Source organism: Gastrolobium bilobum, unplaced genomic scaffold (assembly GCF_033153095.1).
Source record: "Gastrolobium bilobum isolate Gb01-03AN ecotype WA unplaced genomic scaffold, APGP_CSIRO_Gbil_v1 utg44018, whole genome shotgun sequence".
NCBI lineage: Eukaryota > Viridiplantae > Streptophyta > Magnoliopsida > Fabales > Fabaceae > Gastrolobium > Gastrolobium bilobum.
In genome coordinates this window covers 77,376-97,349 of record NW_026895982.1, presented here as the reverse complement: position 1 = coordinate 97,349, position 19,974 = coordinate 77,376, and positions in this window count along the sequence as shown.

The window sequence follows — 19,974 nt, the reverse complement described above, 5'->3', positions numbered from 1 at the left end:
GTCCCACCGCCACCTCACGCGATTTCAAACTAACTTGAATTCCCCTCCGATTCCACTAAACGTCCTTAATTTCATAACCTATTTAGAAACTCTAATTTTTAACATTAACCATTGTCCTTTAATTACTCTTCATCAGAAGAATCATGAGTTTTCTGGTCGTTCAGAGAAAATGCAGTTTTAAGGTGTTACGCGCGCCATAGGCACGCTTCCCCAAACTTACTAATTTCTGTCAAATTTCATCAGAATTCATATTTTCTAGTTCTATAAATCATTTATAACTTGTATTCAAAATCTAACCTAGAGATCAAAACTCAATCGGCACGTTTTACGGTGCAATCGTACCGTGGTATTTTTACCCGGTAAAAACACTATTCACTGAATTTTCGGAAACTTGCATATCCACTCAATTTTTCATTCTGAATCTATTTCCAAAGTTATTTTCATCATTTGAGACCTTCTACTCATTTTACCTACCTAGGGTTGTGTTTGCCTATTTACCGTTTTATCTTTTCTTTGTCTTTTAGCCTAATTTCCAGGATTTTCACTAATCCTTTCCTTTAATCCTCCTTTAATATATTAACATATGATTTAGAAATGTGAGGTGTTATATTCACCCCTCCTTTTTGAAATTTTGTCCGCAAAATTAAATCATACCTGTCCGCTAACCCAGGATACAACCGGAGAATCTCATCCTCCCGTTCTAAGTAGCCTCCTCAGGTGTACGTCTTTCCCATTGAATCTTTAGCATTGGAATAATTTTACTTCTCAGCCTCTTTTCGCTGCGATCAAGGACCTCAATAGGGCCTATAGGAGTCTTTAAATTTTCTCGAATCTCAATATCATCCGGTATCACCACATGTGATTCATCCGGAATATAACGCCGCAGCTGCGATACATGGAAAACATCGTGTAGATTCGACAACTGTGGGGGCAAGGCAAGCTGATAGGCCACTAATCCCACTCTTTTCATTATCTGATATGACCCAATAAACTGAGAACTCAGCTTCCTCACGCCCAATGCTCGTCCAACACCCGTAACTAGAGATAATCGCACAAATACATGATCACCTTCTTCAAATTCCAGCGGTCAGTGTCTATTATCATAGTAACTTTTCTGCCAATTCTGTGCATGTCTAAATTCTTCTCTGATCATTTCAATTTGTGCTGTAGTTTCTTGCACAAAATCTGGCCCAAATCTCTCTTTATCTTCTACCTCAGTCCAACAAGTAGGAGTACGACATCTCCATCCATACAATGCCTTATACGGTGCCATGCCTAGACTGGAATAAAAACTGTTATTATACGAGAATTCCACCAATGACAAGTACCTGTCCCAAGCAGTGCCCTGCTCCAATGTGCAAGCTCTCAGCATATCCTCAAGTGTTTGTATGGTCCTCTCAGTCTGACCATTAGTCTGCGGGAGATACGCAGTGCTCAGCCTGAGCTGAGTGCCAAAAGCCTGCTGCAAGGCTCCCCAAAAACGAGAAGTAAATTTCGGGTCCCGATCACTGACAATGCTAACTGGTATCCCGTGGAGCCTTACAATCTCATTTACATATAATTTTGCTAATTTCTCCGTAGAGAAATCCACTCGCACTGGTATAAAATGTGGAGACTTCGTAAGCCTGTCCACTATAACCCAAATTGAATCGTGACCAGCTTGAGTCCGAGGCAAACCAACAACGAAATCCATAGAGATGCTATCCTATTTTCACTCTGGTATATCTAACGGCTGAAGTAACCCAACAGGTTTCTGATGTTCTATCTTGACCTTCTGACAAATTAAGCACCTTGACGCATACCCATAAACATCCTTCTTCATCCCAGGCCACCAGAACTTAGTTTTCAGATCTTGATACATTTTTGTGGCACCTGGGTGGACAACATACTGACCCTTATGGGCCTCAATCATTACTTCATCTGCTAACTCCTTGGGCACTACACTCCTGCCCTGATACATTAATAACCCTTGTTCATTCAAAGATATACCACTCTGCCCTTTCAAATACTTGATACTGTCGTTCCGTACCTGCGTTTCTTTAATTTTTTCATGTAATTCATTTTCAATCCGTAAGCACTCAAATTCATCCATCCTACCTGCAAAGACATTCGTCAATCTCAAATTTCGGAATTGCTCAATCACTTCATTATCCCACAACATTAGCTGGGACTCGCTGGCAGACTTCCTACTCAAGGCATCTGCCACCACATTATCTTTACCCGGATGGTATTTCAACTCAAAATCATAATCTTTTAGATATTCAACCCATCTCCGCTGTCTCATATTCAGCTCTTTCTGATCAAACAAATATTTTAAACTTTTGTGATCACTGAACACAGCAAAATTCATCCCATACAGAAAATGCCTCCTGATTTTTAAGACAAACACAATAGCAGCAAGCTCCAAGTCGTGCGTCAGATAATTTTCCTCATGAGGCTTCAATTATCTAGAAGCATAAGCAACCACTCTCTCCTCTTGCATCAACACACTCCCTAAACCTTTCTTGGAAGCATCACAATATAATATAATCTCACCTTCCGGATCGGGAAGAGTCAACACAGGAGCAGTGGTCAATTTCTTTTTAAGAGCCAAAGAACATTTCTCACATTCCTGGGTCCACACAAAAAGAGTATCCTTCCGTGTCAATCGGGTCAACGACAGTACCATTGTGGAAAACCCCTCTATGAATCTACGATAATACCCAGTAAGACCCAGAAAGCTCCGGATCTCAGTCACAGTCTTCGGTCGTTCCCAGTCAATTACTGCATCAATTTTGTTTGGATCCACTGCAACACCCCTAGCAGAAATAACATGACCTAGAAATTGCACCTCAGATAACCAAAATTCACACTTCGACAGCTTCACATACAACTTTTTCTCCTTTAATATCTGCAACACAGTCCTCAGATGCTCTGTATGCTCCTATTCACTTTTAGAATAAATTAAAATGTCATCAATGAACACAATTACAAACTGGTCCCAATACGGTTTAAAAATGTGATTCATATAATCCATGAACACCGCATGGGCATTAGTAAGCCTAAAAGGAATCACCTGATACTCATAGTGTCCGTATCTAGAACGGAATGCCGTTTTAGGCACATCCTCCGACTTAATCCGGATCTGGTGGTATTCTGACCGGAGATCAATCTTGGAAAATACATGGGCACCCCTCAACTGATCCAAAAAATCATCAATACGTGGCAATGGGTACCTATTCTTAACCGTAACTTTATTCAACTGCCGATAGTCAATACACAATCTCATGCTTCCATCCTTCTTTTTCACAAATATAACCGGTGCTCCCCACGGAGACACACTCGATCTGATAAAATCCTTTGCAGATAGCTCCTCAATATGTTTCTTCAACTCAGGCAACTCCAGTGGTGACATCCGGTATGGAGTCAAAGAGATAGGCCCCACACCAGGCAATAATTGAATAGATAACTCAATCTCTCTCAGGTGGGAATTTCAGTATTTCATCAGGAAACACATCCACAAATTTGTTAACCACCGGAATACTAGAAATTTCTATCTCCTTATCACCCACCAATCCACCCAAGAAAACATAACCCAGATCACCAGCCTTCAAGGCTTTAATTGTTTGACAGACAGACAGAAAAAGAGATGGACAAACCGAGGGCTTCTCGTGAGATAATATCAACCTCTTGCCGCAACAATCAATCATTGTGCAGTTTTGAGACAACCAATCCATACCCAATATCAAATTAACAGAGGCCAGGGGCAAGATAATCAAATCATTAGTGTAACCCCTTCCTTCATAGATAAACCCAACCTCTTTACAAATAAAAGAGGAATCACTAACCTCTCCTGTAGCAGTAGTAATACGCATAGGGGGAATCATCCGTGATACTCTTAACCCCAACCCCTTAGCAACATATTCCGCCACGAACGAATGTGTCTCTCCCGAATCAAATAAAACAGACAAATCAATATTAGAGATAAAAATTGTACCTTTAACCAGATTAGGCGCCTTCTCCGTCTGCTGCGCATTAGTAGTATAAACACGCCCAACCGTAGGAGCAGATGGCAAGGTCTGTAGATTCGCAGCCTGCCCAATATTACTATAACATTCTCTAGCAAAATGCCCCACCTTACCACATTTAAAGCAAGAATTTGGAGCCGCAGTACATGGACCCCGATGATACCTCTTACATTTATCACACTGCGGAGGAGAATTTCTATCATTGAACCCACTCCTCTGACCACCACCCCTCTTGAATTGACCCGGAGGCTGCCTTACCTGCAACCCCCTACCTCTATTATTATTCTGATGGTAGCCACCTCTGTTATTATTACCAGAAGGATCAGATGTCCTCCTATTATCCTGCTCTCTCGAAGAACTAGACTTCGGATACCTGCCATAAACAGTTTCAACCCTTTCATACTGGGTCACTAGATCAGCAAAATTTCGCACAGCAGTATTAGACATCCTCTTAGCAGTTTTCTCATTCAGACCTCTCTAAAATTTAGCAGATAAAAACTCAGGAGTCGGCAGCATACCCCCAACCATTATAACACATCATTAACATACACCTCCAACCATTACCCTCAAGGGGCATGATGGAGCACACACAGGGATTAACCCCAGTACCAAGGGATTACCTTTAAGCCTGCTTCCTTTTCCAATTCGCTTAGACACCAATAAATTATCCAAGTTTACTTGATTCAATCAAGTCACCTATTAAAATGACATTGCCCACTTAATTCATAACTTACAATATATACACATTACTACTAACAACCACTAAAAACATGTTTCTTTAACTTGAAGAAATCATATTATGTCTTGTGTACTTTTAAATCTTCAATTAAAGTAACTCTCTTATTAACTTTCATATTAATTTCTCAATTCATGTCATCCAATAATTCATAACTATAATATCATTAATTCTTACAAATCATACATGATAGGCAATTAACCTAATTTATTAGATTAACCTTAGTTTTCATACTTTTCGTAAAATTATTTATACTTAATTTGTTCTTCTAAAATTCTGATATTTTACCAACATAATCTAAATGTCAAGATCTTTCCAACGGTATATTATAAGCCTCGTTTGGAATGATACATCCCAAGTTATGCCCTTAGTAAATCAATATGTTCCAAAAATCAATTTTTAGAAACAGGAAAGAACATTAAAAATAAACTGGGATCGATTCACCCATCTAAAAATTCTACCACTCTCCGAAATAAAACATCTTTGAATTAGCTTTACATAGGTTCAAGCCTCACTCAATTTGAAGCTCTCTAGCTCAAGTTATGCTCACTAGTGACAAATAAAAAATAACAAGTACAATCTGGCTTAGCAAATAAAAAATAGAATATTAAATAAAGCATACACATTATCAAGTAAAACAAGTTTTCAACTGACCAAACAACATAACAAAATAATAAAACAAAAAAATTGACAGAATGCCAAATAAAGCATACACGTTTTCAAGTAGAACACGTCTTCAAGTGAACCCACAACATAACAGAATAATAAAACAAAAAAAATTGACTTGACAACATAACAAATAAAAAAATAGCATACTAGTGACCAAACAACATACCAAATAAAAAAACCACCTTAGCATACCAAACAAAATAACCAATAACCTTAGAAAAAAGAACAAATCCCTTAGATGAAACAAAAAAATATCCAAAGGCCAAGAGACAAAAGTATAGGCCGCAAGGTTTTCAAGAGACATACCAGTCTTAGGAGCCAAGCACCCAAGCCAACCACTGCTATCTCAATCGCAAGAGCCAACATGTCGCACAACAAGTTAGACACAAAAGAGGAGCAAGGCAGAAAAGACTCCTTAGAGGTCGCAATGTATAAATAACAGATCTCAAGGTGGAGAGAAGTCTCGACTGTAGTAGTAAGTCGTAAAATTAGAGCTTTCAAGGTGTTTTTAATTGATTTCAGGTCATGGGTTAGGTAAACGGGTCATGGGTTTTTCTTTTCTGACTGAAAAACATAAATATAGTTATATTTATTTAGATAATGCCAAATTACAATTTTAGCCTTAGTCAAATTAAACTAATTATATAATAAGTAATTTTTTTTTTGAAACCAGCCAATGCAAAGGCACCAGCTAGTCTCAATGTGACTACGCCACTATTTGCTTTCACTGCAAAAAAATATCATTGAGCCACATTAAAATATGGCTAGATTACAATAAAAGTGTGGCTAATAAAAATTACCACACTTTCTGTACATGTGGTTGATCATGACGTCACATTATTTTAGCCACAATCATTGATTTCATTAGCTATATTTTATTTGAATGTGGTAACATTAAATTAGCTATGATTCAAGTGATATTTGGCCACGCCTTAACAATGGCTAATTTGATGAAAGTGTGGTAATTTCTAGAACAACCTTGGTCAAAAAAATTTCTGGAAGAAACAAAGCAAAAAATTCTTAACTACATAGCAATTTGCAATAACTAAATTATCCAATATTCATATTAACTGACAAGTAAAAGAAGAAGAAGGTACAAACCTACCTACATGCATGGCTGGGTTTTCCTTCAAATCCTTGCATCCATCATTAATATGTTGCAAGTTGAAATTATACTCAATAGTTTCATCCCTATCATGAGAAAAAATAAGCATATTTATAAGATCGATAAGAAAATATTTGTTCCATGGAACAAACCTTTATGCTCGAAAAGCCAAACTTTTCCATGACCACTCTTATGCAGAGCTAACTTTTTATGACTTTGTATCAATTCTAAAACTGACTAAATTAGATAGATCAGTTGTATTTGCCAAATACATGATCCATAAAACATTAGCATTCCATTTGAGGAGCATGACATTAAAAGAATGCAACAGCCTCAAGGATCTTTACACAAAGAAATATGTGTTCAATTAATATAAGTTCACAAACAAAAAATATCAGCTTGTAGCAAGAGATCATATAATCAAACAAGCTCTCAAAGTTTTGTGACTTTTTCAATTTTATCATCATGACACTTTGCAAGTTTACTTTTTGCAAACTTAACCAACAATAGGTTGCGCTTTATGGTTTTTTCTCCTAAGACAGCATTGACAGCCTCATCAAGACCATTCAAATCATCTTTCACACTTTCTGAACTTCCTACTATAATAACCCTAATTTTATAATTTCGAAATTAGAGGATTATTACGAAGACCTTAGGGTCATAAATGGAATAAAGATGAAATTCTAAGAATTTTGATATCCATATTGGTAGTATTAACAGTTAGCAGAATAGCTCCAATTTAGCAAATTTGAGTTAGTGAGCTATTTTGAGGATATGATTATCATAGATGAGGCTAGTATATGATTTGATGAAGTTTGATACCCATATTGGGATATTTTGGAAAAGTCACTTCTGTCGGGTATTTTGTACTGCCGTAGAAGCAGCGGTAGAATTCCGGAACGGGAAAAAGATGAGAAAATGAAAAGAAAGACCAATATATGCCTAACAAGTCATAATTAGACCAATAATGTTAAAGTTAAGAAGATTATGAAGTCCAGATACAGTTATGAACACGGGTAAAATATTCAGTGCAATTAAACAACAGTAAGTGTATCTGTGATCTACTAATCAAATTTTTAAGCTAGGAACATGATAATTGGACAAACTTAATATTAATTGCTTAAAGTTTAAGTCTTGGAGGTTCCGGGTGGAGAAATTGATAACAGTTCAGATAAAAATTACACCGGGTGTCACTAAAGGACAGAAAGTCACTTAAGTGACTTGGTCAAAACCCTAGAAGACTAGGGAAACCCTCTAAATAGCCCCATCAGCCGCCCTATACTCTCTCTACCCTTTGGAGATTCAAACTTTCTCTTCCTTCTCTCTAGAATTCCATCACCAAAACTCCATCAAATCACCAAACCTCCTTCACCAAAGTTATTCCCCCCATCATCCTCTTCAAGAATATCTTATTTTTATTGTGGAAAGTCAAATTTTCATGGTATTCCTCTCCATACAGCAGCGTGTTCTTGGCTTCTTCAAGCCAAAGTGATGGTGCTTTGAGTTCTACTTGAAGAACACCACTTTGATGCTTATTTCCCTTAGGGGCCGTTTGGTACGAGACATTTTTTAGAATTCCTGGGAAACTGAGAGTGGTAATCATATTTACCCATGTTTGGTACAAGTTTTTTAAAATTTTCCCGGGAATCTGATTTTCCCGGGATTATATTTTGTGTGTAATTGTTTTTGAAAATACCATCTAGGGGGTGGTATTCTAGAATTTCTATGGCAAGGGAAAATTTAATACAATTAAATATAGCATTAAGAAAATTAACCCAATATTTCTGAGAATATTTTAGTCTACCAAACACATTTTTGTTAACATTCCCAGAAAACTCATCTTCCTATCATATTCTTGGAAATCGTGATTCCTGGATAAATTTTTTTTTCTCCTCTACCAAATGCCCCAAGTTCTAGTGTAAGCTTCTTGAGTTTTCTTCTTAAAAAATTCCACATTTGTATTGTGTTCTTGAGCTCTAACCTTGAGTTTTTCTTAAAGGTATGTTCTTTGTAGAAAGAAAGCATGTTTGCTTGAGAAAGATGGGAGCTTAAAGTCTTGGTGCTCACTTGAGGAAGTAAGCATGAAACCATGGTGAAATGGTGACCAAAACACCTCCCCACCCTCATGTACAATTCGGCCAAAATGTGTTCATCATGGTAGAACTTAGCTGAATATCTTTCTTTAGCTCCCGAGGTGAGAAAATTATTCAGATAGAAACATTACTTGATATTGGTAAAACTTAGTTGAACTATATAAAAGAAAAGCCATCATATGTTAAATCACACAGCTAAATTCAATTAAAAAAATGCCAAAAGCATTGTTGCATGATTGATGAATCACCAATTACAGAAGAGAACACATTTTACAAGGAGACATGGAAAATGATGCACTCTGCTCTAGTATTATTTCCCATCTTGATTTTTGGCAAAATATAACATGTTCAAATTATCAAGAATAAAAAAATACCTAATTATATAGAAAAATAGTTATCTACCATAGATTTAAATAGAAAGAGCAACACTATCAAAGCATAAGCAGCTTAAGACTCCTAAACATATTAAAAAATTGATAAATAATTATTAAACAAAAATATAATAGTATATACATATTAAATAGGAACCAACCACTATAAATAATATTAATATCTTGATAGATAAAATACATTTTATTTCCTAAAATTTGTTAAAGCTATCAATATAATCTTGAAAATAGTTTATTTTTTGCAACCTTAACCAACAATAGTTGCGCTCTATGGTTCTTTCTCCTGAGACAGCGTTGCAACCTTATTAAGACAGTTGAAATCATATTTCAAACTTTTTGAACTTTTCTACTATGGCTTAAAGTGGCGAAATATTAAGAATAGATAAAAACTACAATGTATTGTGTACTTGTCAACACTAAAGCAATACAATACATTATTAAAAATACCACAATACCAACAAATGTTGTAAGAATATTATAACCAAGCTTTCTTTGATTCAATGAATTAGCATTCTTCAAATAAACAAGCTAACAGAAAAGAAGTCTACATCCTTTTACCTAAACAATAATTAAATTAAATATTTTAATTATAAATGCATATAATAAACTATCTAAATAGCATAAACTCTTCGACATCAAATTCTCAAAAGTCGCATCATAATTTTTTTTTGTTTAAAAAAAGTTAAGAGTGAAGTAATAAGCAAGAACATTACCTTGTAAGGAAAATAAATTACCAAACTAACAAAAAAATAAATACAATATATTTGAAATTCGAATATGTTACTATGTAACGCAATGTGGTTCGAACCTCAAGTATCTTTCCTTGTGCACCAATATTTTGCATTCTTCAAATTGCATAAAATACCACACAAGGTAATTTGTCAATTATACTTGAAAACATTATATTGGTTCCTACCCATGTTTAATTGACATAGATTAGACAAATCAAGCAAAAACCCTAGTTTTCAACCAACAAAATTGTCAAAACAATTTAAATAAAAAATAGCAATTGAGAGAGCGAGACACTTACATATCGAGATGTGGAGATATCAACATTCTCCATTGTCGTAGAGACTAGAGCTCCATTGTCCTCTTCCTCAATGTTGGGAGCTTCCTCTCCTCCTCGTGATGTGTAGTGTTAGTGCTAGTGGATATATGTAAAGAAAAGATGGCTAATGCAAAAACAAGAGGGGGTGAATTATGCAATAACTTATTTTGCAAGAAACAATGAAAATCAAATCTTTTTATCAAGAAATCAACCCAAAATGAAATTAAACAAAAATCAAACATTCACCAATATGAAAATAGATTTAAAACATACAAAATTTCATTCTATAACAGAGATTATGCAGCGGTATCAAAAGAGATGAAGTGAAAGAAAAAATCACATCAAGATTTATCCTGATTTACTCTCTAACCACTTGAGAGCTACATCTAGACTGAGGTCGTCGATTCCACTACTTCTAGCTTTCAATCGTTGACAGAAAAACCATTTTACAATGGAGTTTTTACAAGATTTATGATCAACCCTTTGATCACACTCAACCTATCACCTATAAGATCTCTCTGAACATCAAGAACGAATTACAACACTCTCAAATATTCAAACAACAATGGAGAAGCCTCTGCAAGTTCAATGTAAAAAGAGATAAGAAAAAGATTAAGAGATGAGAGAGATATTGAGCTTTTTCTCAATGATGTCAAATTATAGCCAAATTAATGTTAATTCTTCCAAATCATGAGTCTTGAGATGTTTCTGTGTTAATCTTTGTTTATGAACCCTCATTGTACATATATATAGCAGTATGAATGATTAGATAGCCGTTAGACTTCTAATTTTAATTAACTAACGTGAACAGTACCATATCCGGATATTCTGGTTCCATATCCAGATATTTGAGCACAATAGCCTAAGATTCGATCCGAATGATTTCTAAATGATTTTTTACTCACTTTTTACACATGTATGTATATTTCTAACATTAATCTAACAGTGTTTCATGCGTGTGAGTCATGTATGAATGGATCATGTATGTAGTTTCACTTATGCATGAGTTTATGGCTTCTATAATGCAACCTTGCGAGTTATACCTCACTAAACTCAAATCTCTAAATTCTTAAGACTATAAAAATATATTACAAATTGTATAATTCTTCTTTTTTCCTCATGTTTTGAGTCTTATAGTTCCTTGTTTGACTTGAATATTTGACTTTAGAGAGTTAACTTTGCACTTTGAGGTTACTTATCCACTTTTACATGTTTCCTTAGCCTTCTAGCTTCGTTTGGAACTTGTTGCACTGCCTTGTATGTTGTGCAAGTGCGTTGAGCTAGTTAGTGCTTTGTAATAATCAAAACTTGACTTCTTGGTCGTGGTGACCTGTGGTTCAACAATCTCCCCCCTTTTGATGATGACAAATACTTAATTGAAAAATGAGGTTAGTAGCATAAGAAATCAGAATTACACTCCCCTAACTATATGCTCTTTCTTACTAAGATCCTATGAGATAAAAGTCAACAATTCCCATAAAAATTTAACAATCTCTCCCCCTTTGAAAAACAATAAAGGAAACACAAAGTTATAGAAATTTCTCAATCTCAATCTCAACATATTTTCTCCCCTTTCGGCAACATAAAAAAGTGCTTAAAACATGAATATCGCATAAAGGATAAAAAGTCAACTTCTAGTCAAACTAACTTCATATTTTTCAAGGTTAAGCATTAAGGTCATGAAGTATACATAAAAAAGACTCAAAAACAATGAAATTTCCAGTATTTACAGAAATGTCATCAAAATAATAAAATATCAAATATGAAACCAATGACATTAAAGTAGTAACTAGTAATCATCAAAATAATGATATGTATCAAAGCATCAAAATAAAATATCAGAACATAAAACATATCAATAATATCCATCATATATAAGTGTCAAACATTAAACCATATGTATCAAGAGTTTTATCTAAGAATTGCATAACCCTATCTAATTAGGATTGAATAAACCTAATTCCAACTTTAAATTTTCAAGTTGATCTCTAGGAATTGACTTAGTAAATAGATCCACTAATTGGGCATGAGATTCTACAAATTCCATATTGACAACTCCTTTTTGAACATGGTCTCTAATGAAATGATGTCTAATATCAATGTGCTTTGTTCAATAGTGCATTATAGGATTCTTAGTTAAATTTATTGCACTATTGTTATCATATTTAATTGGAATGTGAGTGAGGGACAAGCCATAGTCTTGAATTTTTTGCTTCATCCATAAGGCTTGGACAACACAACTTCCGACAGCTACAAAATCCGCTTCGGTAGTTGATAAAGCAACACTCACTTGTTTTTTACTATTCCAAGAGACTAAAACATTCTCAAACAAGTGACAAGTACTACTTGTACTCTTCCTATCCAACTTGCAACTGGCAAAATTAGAATTGGAATATCCAATTAAAATATGTGAGAAACCCTTAGGATACCACAAACAAATGTGTGTAGTGCCTACTAAGTATCTCATAATCCTTTTTACAGCATTTAAATGAGACTCTCTAGGACATGATTGATATCTAGCACATAAGCATACACAAAATATGATATCCGGTCTACTAGTGGTCAAGTATAATAATGATCCAATCATTCCTCTATATTTTGTTACCTCAACCGGTTTACTATCTTCATCCTTGTGAATTGAGATTGATGTACTTATTGGTGTGTCTATGGGCTTAGCTTGATCCATCCCAAAGCGCTTGAGTATTTCCTTGCAATACTTTCCTTGGCTGATGAATATGCCTTCTTTCTCTGCTTTATTTGCAATCCAAGGAAGTAATTTAATTATCTTATCATAGATATTTCAAACTCACTTTTCATCATTTTAGCAAACTCTTCAGAAAGAAATTCATTAGTAGAACCAAAAGTAATATCGTCAACATAAATTTGCATAAGTAAAGTATGATCATACTTTCTTTAATGAACAATGTAAGTCAACAATGGCTAAAACAATCAAAATCGACTAGTTTTGGGCAAAATCACTATAAATACATTCTTTATGGCTCAAAACAAGATTGATCATTGTTGTTTTACATCTTAAGAATAATTTAAAATCTTTTACACTGTCATTTGCATATTCTTTCAAAGATTACACATCTTGAGCTCATATTGTGAAAATTCATATACTCATAGTGCTTCAAGTTGTATATCTACACTTTGAGAGTGTATATTTATTTTCAAATATTTTTTTCTTGTATACTTGAGTTGAAAGGTTTCTGAGACTCATTGAGTTTGAAAGGTAGTCAAATACGTAGGAAAATTTGGAGAGAAATTGTAAAGTTATCAAGTACCTGTAAACTTGGAGGTTGTAAGGTTTCCAAGAAACCGAAAGCTTGAAGATTGTAGCGGTTTGTCAAGCAACCTTGAAGCTTGACCATTAGTGAAAGATTTGATCAAGCGTCTTGACGTAGGTCACAAGTGGTGGTGATCGAACTAGGATAAATTAAGTTTGCATTTTTCTCAACCCTCACATTTTATTTCTAGCACTTTAGTTGCTTATTTGATATCTAATCTGTGTTAGTATGGTTATATCATTGTGGTAGATTGTGTATTATAGATTACTTGAATATATTCATAAGCTTCTCATATGTCAAAGTTTCTATAAAATGTCAGTTTATAAACAGGAAGACAGATTTTGCGGAAATTTTATAATATGCAATTCACCCGCCCCTCTTAAGTATGGAAGCCACATTCTTAACAACACCTATATGGGAAAGTTTCTATAAAATGTTAGTTTATAAACAGGAAGATGGATTTTGCGAAAATTTTCTAATACTCAATTCATCCGCCCCTCTTCAGTATGTAAACCACATTCCTAACAACACCTATATGGGGAATCGACCAAGAGCAAAATGTCACTTAGACCATTTACGTTGATGATGGTTTAAGTAAGGTTGTAAGGAACATAACCTCTCATTAATTTTTATTAATACTTTAAAACTTTCTCAACATTACAAGCTATATATTAAGGAAAAACATTTTCTCATGTTGTGACCCTTCGATTTGCGTGTAATTTTTTTTTTTTTAATAAACGTGAGGCCCACCACTAGTTGAGTCACAACATGAGAATTGAATTCTCATGCAACATGAGAAAATCAAAGCCCATATATTAATTTATAGAATTGTTAAATGGGTCGAATCAACTCTATAACCCTTGAATTGGATGAACTACGTCGAATAGATAGTTGGGCTAGATAGGCTAACATTTTACTAGTCTGACCCTTAAGGACACGAGCATAAAAAAGCTATCCCATTTTGTTTTTAGTTTTTGAAAAAAATGTATTTTTTTTTGGTAGAAAAAAATTTATTTTTAAATTATGCATTGTAAGTTTCATAATATTTCAATTAATATCAAATCAAACTTTTAATTCTGATTTCTAAAACAAATTCATAATAAATTAAATTTTCAAAGCAAAAATTTAGATCATTAAATTCAAGGGTTTAATGTTTTTTTAGGAGATAAAATTATCAATTATACAAATAAAAAGTGTGTAAGATTTATGTTTTCTCATTCTCTCTCTTCTCCTCACATGGCTCCATACACTTTTATGTTTGTGTAAATCTGCTAAAATGTAAAAAATATTAAATCCTTAAATACAACCCAAGCCTCCAAATTCAAAGGCGAAGCAATATTCCAAATCCAAGTTTCCAAAAGTGATTGAAATATGTCCAAACCCAAAAGTTATGGATCAGCCGTGAGCCCAACCATTGACCAGTTTAACTTGCAAACTATAAAAATGAATTGATTTAAACAAAATAGTAATTTTAAATCCAACTCACCTAATTTTGAGGAGGAAATTTAACCCATTTAGACAGATTTATTAAAAGGGATTTTAAACATCCCAATTAAGATGGACCAAAAAAATTAAATAAAATGAAAAAAAAAATCGATACTCCTTCATTTCTTTCCTTTTATTTTCGTTTGAATTATTTTCCTCCTCATTACCAAACATTTTTTTTTCATGGAAATGAATTCTCTCATATGGCATAACATCATATGAAAGAATCTTGAACGTTCATATAAAAATCAACTGCAATGAAAGAATATAATAATTTCTATTTAAATGGCTGAAATCCTCCCACATAACCTATGTAACAGAATAATTCTTTCCCGTTTTTCATATATTATTACACAACTGTCATGAAGGAAATAAAAAAGCTACATGATGCCATTTTACGCTGCTAAACAGACGGTTGACTTCATGTTCGTAATGTAGTTGCTAACATATAGGAACAATCGAAAGAAATAAAACAAGAAAACAATGGAGATTTAGAACTTGTTTTTATAAGGATCTTTATCATGTTCCAATTTACTACCCCTCACATTGTGAAGATTATGTATTTGACTGCAAAATTTGAAAGAATCACAACCTATTAAAATATACAATCTTCCCTATTATGAAAGCATGAAAATCATAGCATGGCTTCCCCCAACACTACCACTTCATAAACTTCTGGTAGCACATGACCCTTATCAAGTAAACCAGACCCTTTGGGTGCTCCGCATTCTAATCTTCAAGAACGTTTGGTGGTTGCTCTTTCTTTGCCCTTCTCAGCTTTCTTGAGGCTTTTACTAAGTTCCCGTGCTCTCTGAAATGGTACATAATGAAGTCAGAAGGCTAAAATACATGCATTAGAACCACATAATCTATCTGGCTGTAAGGCAACAATAAATAAAACAACTGTTTGAAAAAACTGGTTAAGATAAGGGTGTTTGGTTTGTTTTCTATTTTCATTTTCAGTTGAAATATTTTTCTTAATGATTACAAAATTGCCTTCTTGTTTGCATTCAGTTTCTTGCTTCCAAGATTTTGGCGAAGACATGATGAAAACAACAATGGGGATGGCAGAGCTAGTCAAACCTGCCACCCATGCTGGTCATGTGATATGATCCCCCCATCTGCAACTACATTATCATGGCTTGGATTCGATTCTCAACATTCCCTCCTTGGTAGAGGATATGTAATCTTACTTTAAATTTTCAATAAAGTTGGTGGTTTTCCAATCATTTTATTATCATTACATCAAAATCAAATCAATGGTTCAACGAAAATGATTGTTGGAGGTTATAACGAGAAACAGGTTTTAAAATAACCTCTTTCCAAAATAAGAGTTTATGTCTAACCATAACAAAACGTTATTTTCACCATTCCCTTCACAAAATCTTAAAAATAAGCTCAGAGATCTACAGCATCAAAGAATCCACCTTTCCTCGCCACCCCCAAAAATGTAAACAAAGAGAGACAAAAAAGAACCAACTTACCAAGAACATTAAACTTACGAGATTTTACTTCCAATTCAAAAATCTTAGCCAAACTTCTATGTATTTATAATCCCCATATTGCGTATACAAACAAGTTCAGATCTAAAACTCACCTCTTATTTTATCCGAAGGAAAAATGAGAAACAATACAAACCCTTACAAACCATGACTATAATGTTGAATTTCATCAACAAATTCGGACATGGAAGGGTCAGTTAATTCAAATTACAATATCAACATGATTATGCAAGCTACCCTAATTCACAATTACAATTTACTATCTGCTTTCTGTATGTGCTTCCACCATTGACAGTCATGATGATTATAGTGCCAAAATTGATTAGTAATGATATAAATTGATAAAAATATCCTTTGGGAAGGCCAATTTAGTAAACCACCCAACCAATAAATAGAAAGTCAATCTCAGCAATTATCAATATCCTTTTTCTTTTCAATTTTTTTCAAGGAGTCTGTCCTCTTAACCATACCATTTCTTCATTACCTTAATTCAACAACCCACACGCCAGCCATTTCTACTTCTTTCTACTATATAGAATGGGAGATATTAGGCTAACAAATCACCATCACTTATCTTCTTTGCAATGCAATTGAACCCTTCTATGAGTAAGCAAGGCAAGGTCATCAGGACAAGGAGAAAAGGGAAGACGTAATTATACTTTTGTTTCCACTAATTTCTCAAAAGTTTGATTGTGGCCTCCTAGTTTGTATTTCAACAATGTTGCCGTCAAGTTTTTCAAATTGATGTGGAGTAGATCCCTCCATCTATTACTGTTGAGATGGCTCACTCGCTGATAACAAACAGTTGTGCCAAGCCATCTCCATGTCAGTAAAGTTGGTGCCAAGTGGGACAAAAGAGAGACACATTAGCAAAAATATTGCTGCATCAGCCAATTTTGCTGACATGGCAATACCTTTGCGAAAACAGCCTGGGCACATGGAGGGGTCTAATTTGCATCAATTCCAAAACCAAGAGGGAAAGACAACTGGAATTGGAACCAATTCAGGGGACCAAAATTGAATTTTTGTGAAACGAGGAACCAAATGTGTAACCAAGCCAAAAGGGATAAGCCCATTAAACTTACATTTGCTAATAGGGTCAACAATGCTGCCAAAAAATCTACTTGAAGAAAGGTTCCTCTAAATGACTCATCTCAACTCATAACGATGGACTTTTTCGACAAATTTTGTGAATGTAAGTTAATTATTCTCACATAGCACCTTAAAAAATATGTGGGTAAACAAATACTGTGGTCATTTTGAAGATGAAATAGGGAAAATAATAATTAATTTTCACACTCCCTGAACAACTCACGCAAAGCAGAGTCTTCTATAACATGCTCACTTTCATCATTCCTGTCTAATTCACAAAACAACAGAATTTCTGCTTTACTTTGCAAATTGAGCATGGCTTTTATACAGTTGATGATACGACACAAAGGAATCACAAGAAAATCAACAACTACCATACATTCTGATACAACCTTCTTCTCTAGCAAGGATGCTGTTAAAGAATTAGCTCATGTACGCACATCTAGGTGATACCAGAAGCTCTATCTACTTCAAGTTCGTATTCAAATACTAGTCAAGCCTAAACCTTGAACTTTTATACCTGCATGGAATTGCACACACTGTACAGTCACACTATTTCCACAACTTTGTAAACTAGTTTCGCTCAATTAGTGCTCTGAGATAGAAGTATAAAATAAAATATCTACTAAACCAAGTTATGGTATAAGATCATCACAATTTAACAGTAAACATCCATTCACTTGTGGTTACAATATAATTATTTTGAAGGGGCGGGAATTATAATGGAAATTTTCCTTTAAAGTTACAATTATTTATATGAAAAAAAATAGGAATGGCGTTTACAACTTAAGGTTTCTTTAGATTTTGAAGGGCAGAACACTGTATATGACAAAAAAATTAGAAATAATACTCATTTCTAAAGGTTTATATAAATTTAAAGGGACTAACACCTCTACCACCTAGCACCATCACCGAGTGAAAAATTTCTTTACTGATACTGATGCACTGAGTTTTCGGTGTATCTTTTAACTTACAATGTGAAAGTATCTCATTTATTGTCAAATCATTAATAAATAATTTATTTTAAAATCATTGTGAGAAATAATTTGACAAGAAATAAGAAATGTGTCATATTGTGAGTGGAAGATACACCAAAACCTCGTACACCTGTGGCATTCTCCACTGAGTGATGCATAATCCAAAATTTAAGAGTAAAGATCAGAAACGAAGGAATTAAGAAGTAGTAGTAACCGTAGATTGGATGATAGGAGGTGATTCAAAATGAAGGGAGCGCACAGACATCTTAGCGATCTCAGTGATGGCAGCGTCTATAACCTCAGCCACGTCACTTGACAAATCTTCATACGCAGCCTCGAAAGCCTCTTGCCAGAACCGTGGCAACCTTATCGTGTTACTATTCGTGTACACATCCCACATGTGTTTCACCACCTTCTCCCTCTCCTCCGTTTCCTACAGTGACACCCATCATTCGTAAATATAAGGAGAAAAAGGGACCAAAAAATAAATATGGAAACTTACGAGGACGTCGAGGTCGTCGTGCGTGGGAACATGAAGTTCGTGGGAGAAAGTGTTGAGGGTCCCTGAAAAGCGAAGTAACAGAAGTTGCTGTAATTCGCAGCTTAATGATATATCAAATTGGGTCTATTATATAGACCAAGATTTACAATTGGTTACATCAGGAAATCAGCTAAACTTAAGGAACAGAAAGCATAAATCAAGCTAATCTATTTACATCAGGAAATCAGCTAAACTTAAGGAACAGAAAGCATAAATCAAGCTAATCTATTTTAATATACAAGGTAACAAACCGTGATAGTTACAATCAGGATCCTAACAAATTAATGCTACTCTAATACTCCCCCTCAAGGTGGAGCATGGAGGGAGGAGATGCCCAACTTGGAAGTCAAAAAATCGAATTGTTTGGATCCAAGTGCTTTGGTCATAATATCTGCGGGTTGAGAACTAGTGGGGATATGTTGAGTAGAAATAGTCTTGCTGAGAAGATAGTCCCGAACAAAATGGCAATCTAACTCGATATGCTTGGTACGCTCATGGAACACTGGATTAGAAGCAATATGAATAGCAGACTGACTGTCACAAAACAGTTGCATAGGGGCTGCATGAGGAATATCAAGAGAGCTGAGAAAAGACTTTAACCAAATAAGCTCAGAAGTCGCAGCTGCCATGGCACGGTATTCAGCTTCAGCAGAGGAGCGGGATATTGTGTTTTGCTTCTTGGTTTTCCAAGAAATAGGAGAATGTCCAAGAGTAACAAAATAACCAGTGACTGATTTTCGAGTCAAGGGACAACTAGCCCAATCCGAATCACAATAGGCACGAAGAAGAAGATCACTGTCAGATCGAAGAAGGAGTCCTTGGCCAGGATTGGACTTAATGTACCGAAGAACACGAATAGCCGCATCGTAATGTATCTGCATAGGATGCTGCAAAAACTGAGAAAGTGTGTGAACTGCATAACTAAGTTCTGGTCGTGTAATCGTGAGATATACAAGACGGCCAACAATACGTCTATAACGTTTAGGATCATCAAACGGAGGTCCTTCAGCAAGAGCAAGCTTGTGATTGGGATCCATAGG